Consider the following 10,351-nt stretch of genomic DNA (forward strand, 5'->3'; position numbering starts at 1 on the left):
TTTATTTGTATAGCGCTTTTTACAACTGTTGTCGTCACAAAGCAGCTTTACATAATTATTACTTAATAAAGAACAGAGACATAGAAGAAAGAAGAAATAACATGAAGCGTCAAAGACCCCCGTGAGCAAGCCAACGGCGACAGTGGCAAGGAAAAACTCCCTCAGAGCTGGAGGAAGAAACCTTGGGAGGAACCAAGACTCACAAGGGGGACCCATCCTCCTCTGGCCAGACTGTTTTAAACATTAATGATAAAAATTACCAAACCAGGTACAACAGAAAGTTAATAGTTGTGATATTAATAGTGTCAGACAGGCACGAGTCCATCTAGGTTTCAGCACGGCCACCAAACAGGCAGCAGCGGCTGGCGGGTGAGCCATGGGTGGTGGCGGGTTGGGGGGGACCCGCTGGCTGGACTGGTAGGTGGCAGCTGGTTAGATGCAGGTAGAGGGGACCTCAGCGGGCAATCTTCCTGCAGATCGGGCTGGGTGGCCATTTACTCGGGGAAGGTAAAGAGAGAGAAGTTAGTTCTAAGAGGAATTTTATGGAGTGCAGAGAATGTTGATCATCAGCATCTGGGTATGTCTGATGACTCCGGCAGGTCTGATTATCACAGCATAATTAAAAGGAGAGAGCCAGAAGGTAACACGGACACGGGTGCACCCTGAGAACACCAGCATCTATCTGCTCCACCGTCAACAAACCTGAGTGATCGCGTGTAAGCAGCGAGACGACAGCTCCAGCATCTCAGAGTACTACAATTCCCTGGGTCCGCGAACCCCTGGACCTGCAGCCCTTATCTAGAAACATTAATTACCAAAAGCTAAACTAAACATATAAGTTTTCAGTTTAGATTTAAAGATTGAGACTGTGTCTGAGTCCCGAACATTATCTGGAAGGTTATTCCAGAGCTGGGGGGCTTTATAGGAAAAGGCTCTTCCCCCTGCTGAGGTTTTCAGAATTTTGGGAACGCGTAAGAGACCAGCACCCTGAGATCTAAGTAGTCTTGATGGTTCGTAATATACTATAAGATCCTGCAGGTACTCAGGAGCGAGGCCATGTAGGGCTTTATATGTTAATAAAAGAATTTTGTATTCAATACGGAATTTAACTGGGAGCCAATGAAGTGCTGATAGAACTGGACTGATATGGTCAAATTTTCTAGTTTTAGTAAGGACCCTGGCTGCAGCATTTTGCACCAGCTGAAGTTTATTGAGGTTCCTGCTGGAACAACCTGACAGTAACGCATTACAGTAATCTAGCCTTGAGGTAATAAAAGCATGTACTAGCTTTTCTGCGTCTTGTAGTGATAAGGAGTTTCTTAGTTTGGAGATGTTCCTAAGCTGCATAAAGGCTGTTCTACTAATATTAGCTATATGTTGCTCAAATGATAAATCTGAGTCGAATGTGACGCCAAGATTTTTAGCTGCTAAACCAGGAATGATGGGAGAATCTGCCAAGTCTAACATTAAGTCTGATAGTTTATTTCTAGAGTCTTTTGGACCTAAAAGGAGAACTTCGGTTTTGTCACTGTTAAGGAGAAGGAAGTTATGTGACATCCAGAGTTTTATATCCTTTACACAGTCCTCCATTTTCTGTAGTCTAAATTTATCGTCAGGTTTGGCTGATATATAGAGCTGTGTGTCATCTGCATAGAAGTGGAAATTAACGCCATGTCTGCTTATAACTGAGCCCAGTGGTAACATGTATAATGTAAATAATAGTGGTCCTAAAATTGAGCCTTGCGGAACTCCATATCTTACTTCTGTGTAGTTTGAAGATAAATCATTTATCTTTACAAATTGGAAGCGTCCCGTTAGATATGACTGGAACCATGATAGGGCTGTCCCTGTGATTCCAACCATTTTCTCTAATCTTTCTAGTAATATAGAATGATCTATTGTATCAAAGGCTGCACTAAGGTCTAGTAGGACTAATAAAGATACGTAGCCTTGATCAGAGGCAAGAAGGAGATCATTCGTAATCTTCACTAGGGCTGTCTCTGTGCTGTGATTGAGTCTAAATCCAGACTGGACTTTCTCATACATGTCATTTTTACTCAGGTATAAGCAGAGTTGTTGGGCCACAGCTTTTTCTAATATCTTAGATACGAATGTTAAGTTTGAGATGGGTCTATAATTAGATAATACGCTAGGATCAAGATTTGGTTTTTTGATTAAAGGTTTTATAACTGCTATTTTAAGGGTTTGGGGTACATGCCCAAGGCTAAGGGATGAATTTACAATTGTTAAAAGAGGTCCGATTATAATTGGGAGAATTTCTTTTAGCAATTTAGAGGGAATCGGGTCGAGTGTACATGTTGTACAATTAGCTGAGGATATAATTTTTTCTAGTTCTGGCTGTGGAAGTGGGTAGAAGGCTTCCAGCCTTTGTTCTACAACTAAGTTTTGTTCTAAAGCAACTACATCGGGTGACTGCCATGTTTGATTTAATAAGCAGGGTTGGATTTGTTGTCTAATATTTTCTATTTTATTATTAAAATAGTCCATAAAAACATGACTAGTTAAAGATGTTGGGATCTGGGGTTGAGTATCTGCCTGGCTTTTAGTAAGTTTAGAGATCTCATTAAAAAGAACTCTGGGATTGTTTTTGTTTTTCTCGATCAGCGAGGCCAGATACGCTGAGCGAGCTTTAATGAGTGCCTTTCTATACTGACTAAGGCCGTCCTTCCACGCAGAGTGGAACACCTCTAGTTTGGTCGTCCGCCATTTACGCTCTAGTTTCCGCACTGTTTGTTTTAAGGTACGAGTTTGATCACTGTACCACGGTGCAAGCCTTTTTTGCCTCATCATTTTATTTTTGAACTTTAGGTTTTTGTCATATTTGTAAGACAACAATCTTGAACTATGGGAACATCTACACACAACAACCTGATTTAGTCTTCAAATATATCTTTATATTCTTTTTAATTATAATAATAATTAGTAGTAGTAGCAGTAGTAGTAGTAGTAGTAGTAGTAGTAGTTGTAGTATTTAGTGTGTGTTTTTCTGATCTGGGACACTGTGGCCAGGCTGACCTCCATGCTCACAACTGTTTGAAGTCTGTATAGACGTCTTAATGGGATCTCAAGCCCCCTCCACTCCACTCTTACTTTTAATGAGATTTTACAGCCAGCAACCGCACATACACACACACACATACACACATGCATACACGCACAGACATGCACACACACACATCCCACAGTGCTGCTATTGAGGGCCTCCAGTGAACAAAGAAGCCCCCATGTATGTGTATATATATAGAGAAAGAGACACACCCCTCCTCTCTCGCTCTCTCTCTCTCCTGGCTCCCATCTGGTGGAGTAGTACTGAGAGGCCAAAATGAATAAAGCCTGAATATTGGCTGGCAGCACATTAGAGCTGCACACACACACACACACACACACACACATGCCATGCTTACTTATTTGTCTTTTCATATTCCACCGATTCTAAGTATTTTTGAGCTGATAAACCTTTACAGCTCTCTTCCAGCACAGACGCTTTTCGCCAGGCTTTGCAATTTTAGCAGCAGGGCAAGGTGACAAATACATGATTTGCTGTGTTTAGTCAACACTGTTCTCATCTACTCACATATGAGCAGGTCAGAGTGTGGTGTGTTTCTGAGGATCCATGCGACAGGGTGTGTGGATTGGCAGGCAGACCACTGTATGTCAGTTCCTCTGAAAGGTCAGGTCACCTCCCAAGTGTCCCACTGTCCCTCACCCCTGCCCATCATCAGCCCCATGCTGTCAATCATCTAGTGGCGTGAACCCATGTCTCATATCATCCATGCAAAATACATGCATGCTCACAGATAGTTGACAGTAAGTTGATGCATCTAGAGCTGTATTATATATACAGTGCTGTAATAGTATAAATCTGTTCAAATAATAAATTGATTATACACACACACACACACACACACACACACACACACACATGTAGTTTGTACAAAAAAAAAAAAAACATGCCTGTAGCAAAATCAAAAGCCCACAAAGAATCAATACTAGCTGGGGCTTTAAAGCCACAGTAAGGGATTTGTGCCGTATTTGTCCAGGTCCAGCTCAATCTATACAAACGTCCTTGACAAAAAATGTGCTGCATGCATAATTTCCTCCATGATACTTGGTTATGCATCCGCTAGCCTTAATAACAGAATCAATCCTGTCTGGTAAGGATCATATCAGCTTTCCAAACAGCTTCTGTCCATTTTATCCAGTTTTCCCCACAAACGTTTAGCTTAATGCCCTAGCACAACATGGATACTCCCATATTCCAGTGTGTGAAGCTTCCAATAGATATAATAAAACACTGAGAGAGTGTTTTCCCTTTGACAGACAAACAAAATCAAAATCTGGAATCAAGAGGAACTGTAGCTGAAATTTGCCCCCGGTTCATAGAAATGTGGGCTACAATGGACAGAATCTCAAGAGATGTGTATATGTGTGTATTTGAGAGGTGTATTTTTTACCTGACAGGAATGTTATTAAAGGGACCCTAAAATGGAAACCTGTCTTTACCTTGCCAGAGTTGAAAAATGAGAGTTTGATCCATGAAACTGACATACCATGAGCCTCAAATATATCTTTATATAACCTTTCATTTAAACCTTTAATTTGAACCTTTAATAAGAACACTGTCCTCCTTCAAAAGCAAAACAGACATAAGGAAAAATGGAACCATACATCATTTTACTCCCAAAATGATTAAAACACTCTTGCCGGCCCGAGGTGACGCACCGCAGAGGTGCCACATCACGGCACGCACAAGTCAAAGGAACTGTGTCAGCAGCCGGGGATTCTGCTAAAAGGCTAGAACCTGATGGTAGACCAACTAGAGAAGACAGAAGGTCTGACCAGGTATAATTTCTTAATCTAGCTAACCACACCCCTTGCTGAAAGAACCATGATAGCATAGGAACACTATCTGGTAAAATTCAGGAATAATTACAAAAAATAATTCTTGTTACAGTGTTAAAGGCTCTGCTAAGCTAGGGTAGGCTAGGCTCAGTAATGCTATAATATGTGTATGTGGACAGTTACAATAATGCAAACCAGCCAATAAAAACAACAGGGTTGTAAATAGCCATGAAAATCTGCATCTGAGCATTTTTCACCCCAACCAAAGTCACACATTTGCTATTTATACATGTAACTAAAAATGCGGAAGTGGGCATATAAATAAGCACTAGAGAGGGATGCATGTGACTAATTCTTTTGTTCAGTATGCTTTTTGTGCATCCTTTAATGCAGAGTTATGAAATAACTAGAACATGCCCAAAGCTCCTTCTCCCTAATCTAATGTCCTATAAATCCCATCTATACCTTGTACGCGTGTCTATGCACCACCCTTCACCAGCCCGTCACCTCAATTTGAACCCTTTCATCTATTATTCCTGGCTCCATATATCAGAGGGGGGATTAGCTTCCTACCACAAAGCAAAAGTCACTCAAACTCTAGCCCAAAACTTTAACCCCCTCTCTTACAGTCTTCTCCCCAATCATCATAGGATTAAGGCATTGTCTGAACTAATAAAAAGAACACCAGTTTACACTGAAGAAATTTCTTTGCAGAATCGCAGCTGATAATATAAACATTAGTTCAAAAACTGAACTGGTCTGGTGTGTTTGACAGTGTGTGATGCTTGTATTAGTAAACACTGAACAAGGAGGAGGGGTTCTGACAATACCCATGAGACTACCTGAATTAGCACACACTTACACACATGCTCAGGCACACACAGAAACCAACGTGCAAGCCTCACCCCCGGTTCCAGCATAATGAAAAACCCAAATGAGTGAGGGTGGGACAGCTTGTCTTGATGAAATTTCCCATCCAAGGCCAACACTCTCATGCACACACATACACAGGCAGTACGTACAAATTCTTGTAGTGAAATGGATTCTATGGGCAGGATAAAGCTCTATTCAACAAAATGACTAATTGAATCGCATTAATCTGTTTTGGTCAAAATATATTAATTTATTCAAACTTTAAAATCTAGATTTCAAAGATTTAAGCAAAAAATTTAATTAAAAAATCACAATAAATCTATGTATGTATGTATGTGCCTATGTATACTCTGCTCATGACACACATTCAGCCTTTTTTCACTATTCATTTCCTTATTGATTTAATGTTGTTCATTTAACACATTTTACTGCAGTAATAGGGTTTTAAGAAAGGATTAAATTAAAAGTTTAAATTATAATTATTAAAGTAGTGTTGGTTTTCTGTTGATAGTTTGTTAAACATTCATACACAGTTGAGTATTAGGTGCCTGGAGTTGACATTTTTAAAAATTGCATCAACAGACCCTTGAGACTTGGCACCTCAGAGCCTCAAGACTACACTCAGACTCTCATAAAGTGACTTGTGTACATCTCTAGTCACTATGTTAATCAGTTTGGTAAAAAACATTACATCCAACAGATTTATTCTAATAGTGTGACCTGTCACACAGTTGTTGTCATTTCCAGCTGGTCAGTTAATGACAACAAACTAGTACAGCTTGACATCCAGGACTAAACAGAGATTAGTAAAATATTTCTCTAATCAAACTGGTGTTATACAAAATGCATTTGTGGGCAGCACATGGATTGGCTCATTAACGTAACTTAGGTCAGTGGTTCCTCATCATGGTCCTGGACGAGCTCTTGCCCTTGTACATTTTAATGTTTACGCTGCTCCCAACACACCTGATCCAGCTAATCAGTGAACTAAGAAGGCTTTCCTGAGTTGAAGGTAGTGTGTTAGAGCAGGACTTTACCAAAGTGTTTTCCCAACGCTGGTCCACTTGAAAACGCTGGTGACTTAGAAATTAGTTTGAAGAAGTCACAGTTGTTAATAGATCAATCTTAAGATTGACATGTCCAAATGTTTGTGGACACCCTTTCTAATGAATGTGTGCAGCTACTTTGCACCTATTGCTGACAAAGATGTGCAAATGCACACATATACAGCTCGCCTAGGTGCTGTGGAGAAGTATTACTAATAGAATAGGTCTCTCTTAAGCAGATAAATATATAAACCTATTGGCACCATGCCTAATACCAGGTGTAGTCCAGAGGGGTGTAAGGCCTTCAGCATTGAACTGTGGAGCAGTGGAACTATGTTCTCTGAAATGAGGGTTCTCCCAATCCACTATATTTGGGATGAGTTGGGGAGTTGGGGATAACCAAAATCTAGTAGAAAGCCTTCCTTGGACAATAGAGACAGTTACTCCAATAAAAAGAGGACAAACCCATTTTTCCAAACCAATTTCAGAAGAAACAATGAATGAGCAGGTGTCCCAATACTTTTGTCAATATAGTTCCTTTGTTTAAAGAATCCAAAGTTGGATTGTGATAAAAAAAATATTTTTATTTGCCCTAAATCAGATTGTCTGGCCTGGTATAGTGTTGAGCATAATGAAAGTGACTAATAATTGATGAGGATGTTGAGCAGTGGAGCAGTGGGGGGAAGGGCACCGGCCATTATTGAGTTTTAATGCCTACAGCCCATTCATTTAGAAGCTTTTCCATCTTGCACGTGAGCGAGAGCAGGAGGAGATGGATTACACGGCTTCCTCTCAGACCCCTGCCTCACGATCCCAGCTGAGCCATGGCCACTCTTCCTATCCTCCTTGTTTACTCCATTCCCTTCTCCTCTCCTCCCTTTTTAATCCCTTCCACTACTGCCCTCCCCATCCCTCCTGTACCCTCCCTTTTCCTCTTTGTAAGAGGTTTAGGGGGATATTTATGATTTGAGGGGGCTTTTCCCTGCTCCCTGTGCTGCCCCTGTCATCAAAGAGTGATTTCAGCCCTCTCTACACCTCCCCTTCTTTACCCCAGGGACATCCAATGCAACACCTGCCCCCCCCCGCCCCCACCCCCACCAGCAGACACACAGTCATGCGTGAGACCCTGAGCATATGCACGAGCATGTATAGTCACACACATGTACACAGCCATTAAATTCTCATTATAGATAAACCCATAAATCCCTCCTTAACCAAACATCCCATTTAGGCATAATGAAAGAATATCCACACCAACTGTAATTCTGCATCCTGTGTATTGCATTTTTCTGACCATCTTCCGTACATTTTTAAGGGAGGGTTTGGATGTTGTGGACAGGCATGGCTGAGCCCTGTAGTGGATGACAGGGTGGGTGGGAGGATGTGGGCGGGTGGCAGTGTTTGCTGTGGGGAGGGAGAGACCCGTGACCGTTCTGGATGAACGAGCAAGAACCAACATACTTTACAGGGCGAGTGACACACTCATTGTGCCTGTCAAATTAACAGAAAGTAATGGAGCTGAGCTGCAATCTCACCATGACTGGCTCTTTTTCCTCTTTGAATGGAACATTAGTGCTTCCAAAGCTGCTTGCATTTCTGTTGTACGAGTAGAACAGAAAGTTTTCTCCATGAATAGATAAACACACATATCAGGACACACCATAAATAAAAAATAGACATATTTAGAGATGAATGTAATCTAAATAAACACATAAAACTAAAGAAATGCCATTTGTAAAATTAAACCAGCGATGGACCGCGGGCGGGCCGAAAGTGTTATGAAAAACTTTGTAACCAAAGAAAAGCCCACCAGTTTGTATAGAAGCCTTTCTGCATTAAGGGGTTAATACTCCCACATTTATCAGCTGATGATTAGAACATGGTTAGAGAGGATTTTGGAGGTGCCTGTCTTATTTAACCCTCAGACATTTTGTTTAGTTTGCTCTTGATTGTTAAAATGTGATCACCACAGGCCATTCTAGCAAGTTAAGCCCAAGAGCAGCCTGCAACATGCATAAAGAAGTCTTCAACAATCCTAAATGTCGTTGAGGGACCTACAGGTAGCTCTTGCCACACTAGATGTCAAAGTACTGCATCTACCATCAGAAAGAGACCAGACAAGTTTTTTATGGGACGTGTTCCAGGAGGTAAAAAACAACATCAAGACAAGACTACGTTTTCTTTCACATTATAATTTCATATAAGCAATTTAACCATTAATGTTAAGAATCACATATTAATTTCTAACTGTATAAGGTACTTTAAAAAGGTATTAGTTACTTTCAGCTAATACATTTTTATGTATTTGGCTTTTTTCTTTTAAGGCCCACTTCTGATTTTTGTGTGGCTTTTTCATAATTCATGATTTATTTTTCTATACAGTTTGCTTACTGTGCCATTAAGCCAGACATACAGTATGTAGACAATCCCCTTTCTGATTTGTTGGCCAGTGTTGTGCCTCATTTAAAAAGTGGTCCAAGATTATACTTTAACTCAAGAGGGGGCAGGCCTAAAATGCTATTTGTAAAGGGGTGCAGACATGTAAATGTGGATTTTTTCCCAACGTAATTTTAATATATGAACTGGGTGTAATAGGGAGTATTAAATTTGTGGAATTATAGTATAGGGAGTGGTACATTTAGAAATGTTTAAGGTAAGGAAAATTCAGTTTTCTCTGAAATGAGCCCTTTGACATTGACATCTAAAGAATAAATGAAAAGTTTTATAATTTCATTAAAGTATAAAGTAGAATATGAAACACTAAAGAGTATATCAAACAATAAATCACAGACACATCATCACATTACTCTGTCTACGTGTGAATAGACAGTCTTTGCTTTTTCTAAAAAACGACCACCAACGCACTTACTCAGACATCACACTCAATGGACGAGTTGTCAATTAAGCTCAATCAAGCGCAAATGTCTTTCCTCTGCCGCTGTTGTAAATCAATCGGCATTGGGAAGGTTATCCAATTAGCAACTCACTCACACAATGTAATAAAGTGAAAAGGGTATAATGGGACATGGTTTGGGCTCTGGATGTCACCTTTGGCATCAGATTGGTTTGACATTGGTGGCCTCAGTGAAGGTCTGGATCCATTTGGCTGCACTGGAGATGTTGATGAAGGTGACTTGAGAAACCCTGCAATTTCTTGTGCCTGTGTAACATAAGACAAGAACCCCTTTTCTAAACCTATTCCAGCAGCGTCTTCTTATCAAACCTCTCTTTTAGTTTAGTTCTATTTTTCAAATCTCTGTGATACAAAAGAAACAGAAATGTAACCATTGAGGAAAGGAGAGAAAACTAGAGAGAGGCATCCTTTCCATTCTGTTTTGGTCAATATTGTTGTTTTATTCATATTTTTCCATCTCTAAGCACAGTGTCCTGATGAAAGGAAGGTCTGAACACATCCTCCAAATAGCTTTGTAAGTGCTGCCCCTCCTTGCTATCTCCATTAAGGGGTTAGCAAGGTCAGTAGGGCCATAAAGCTCCAGGGACCAGCCCGTTGATTTTACTATAGATCACAATGTTAGACAATTTAGCAATGAAATACGTCTCCAATAAAA

This window comes from Salminus brasiliensis, chromosome 25 (assembly GCF_030463535.1).
Source record: "Salminus brasiliensis chromosome 25, fSalBra1.hap2, whole genome shotgun sequence".
NCBI lineage: Eukaryota > Metazoa > Chordata > Actinopteri > Characiformes > Bryconidae > Salminus > Salminus brasiliensis.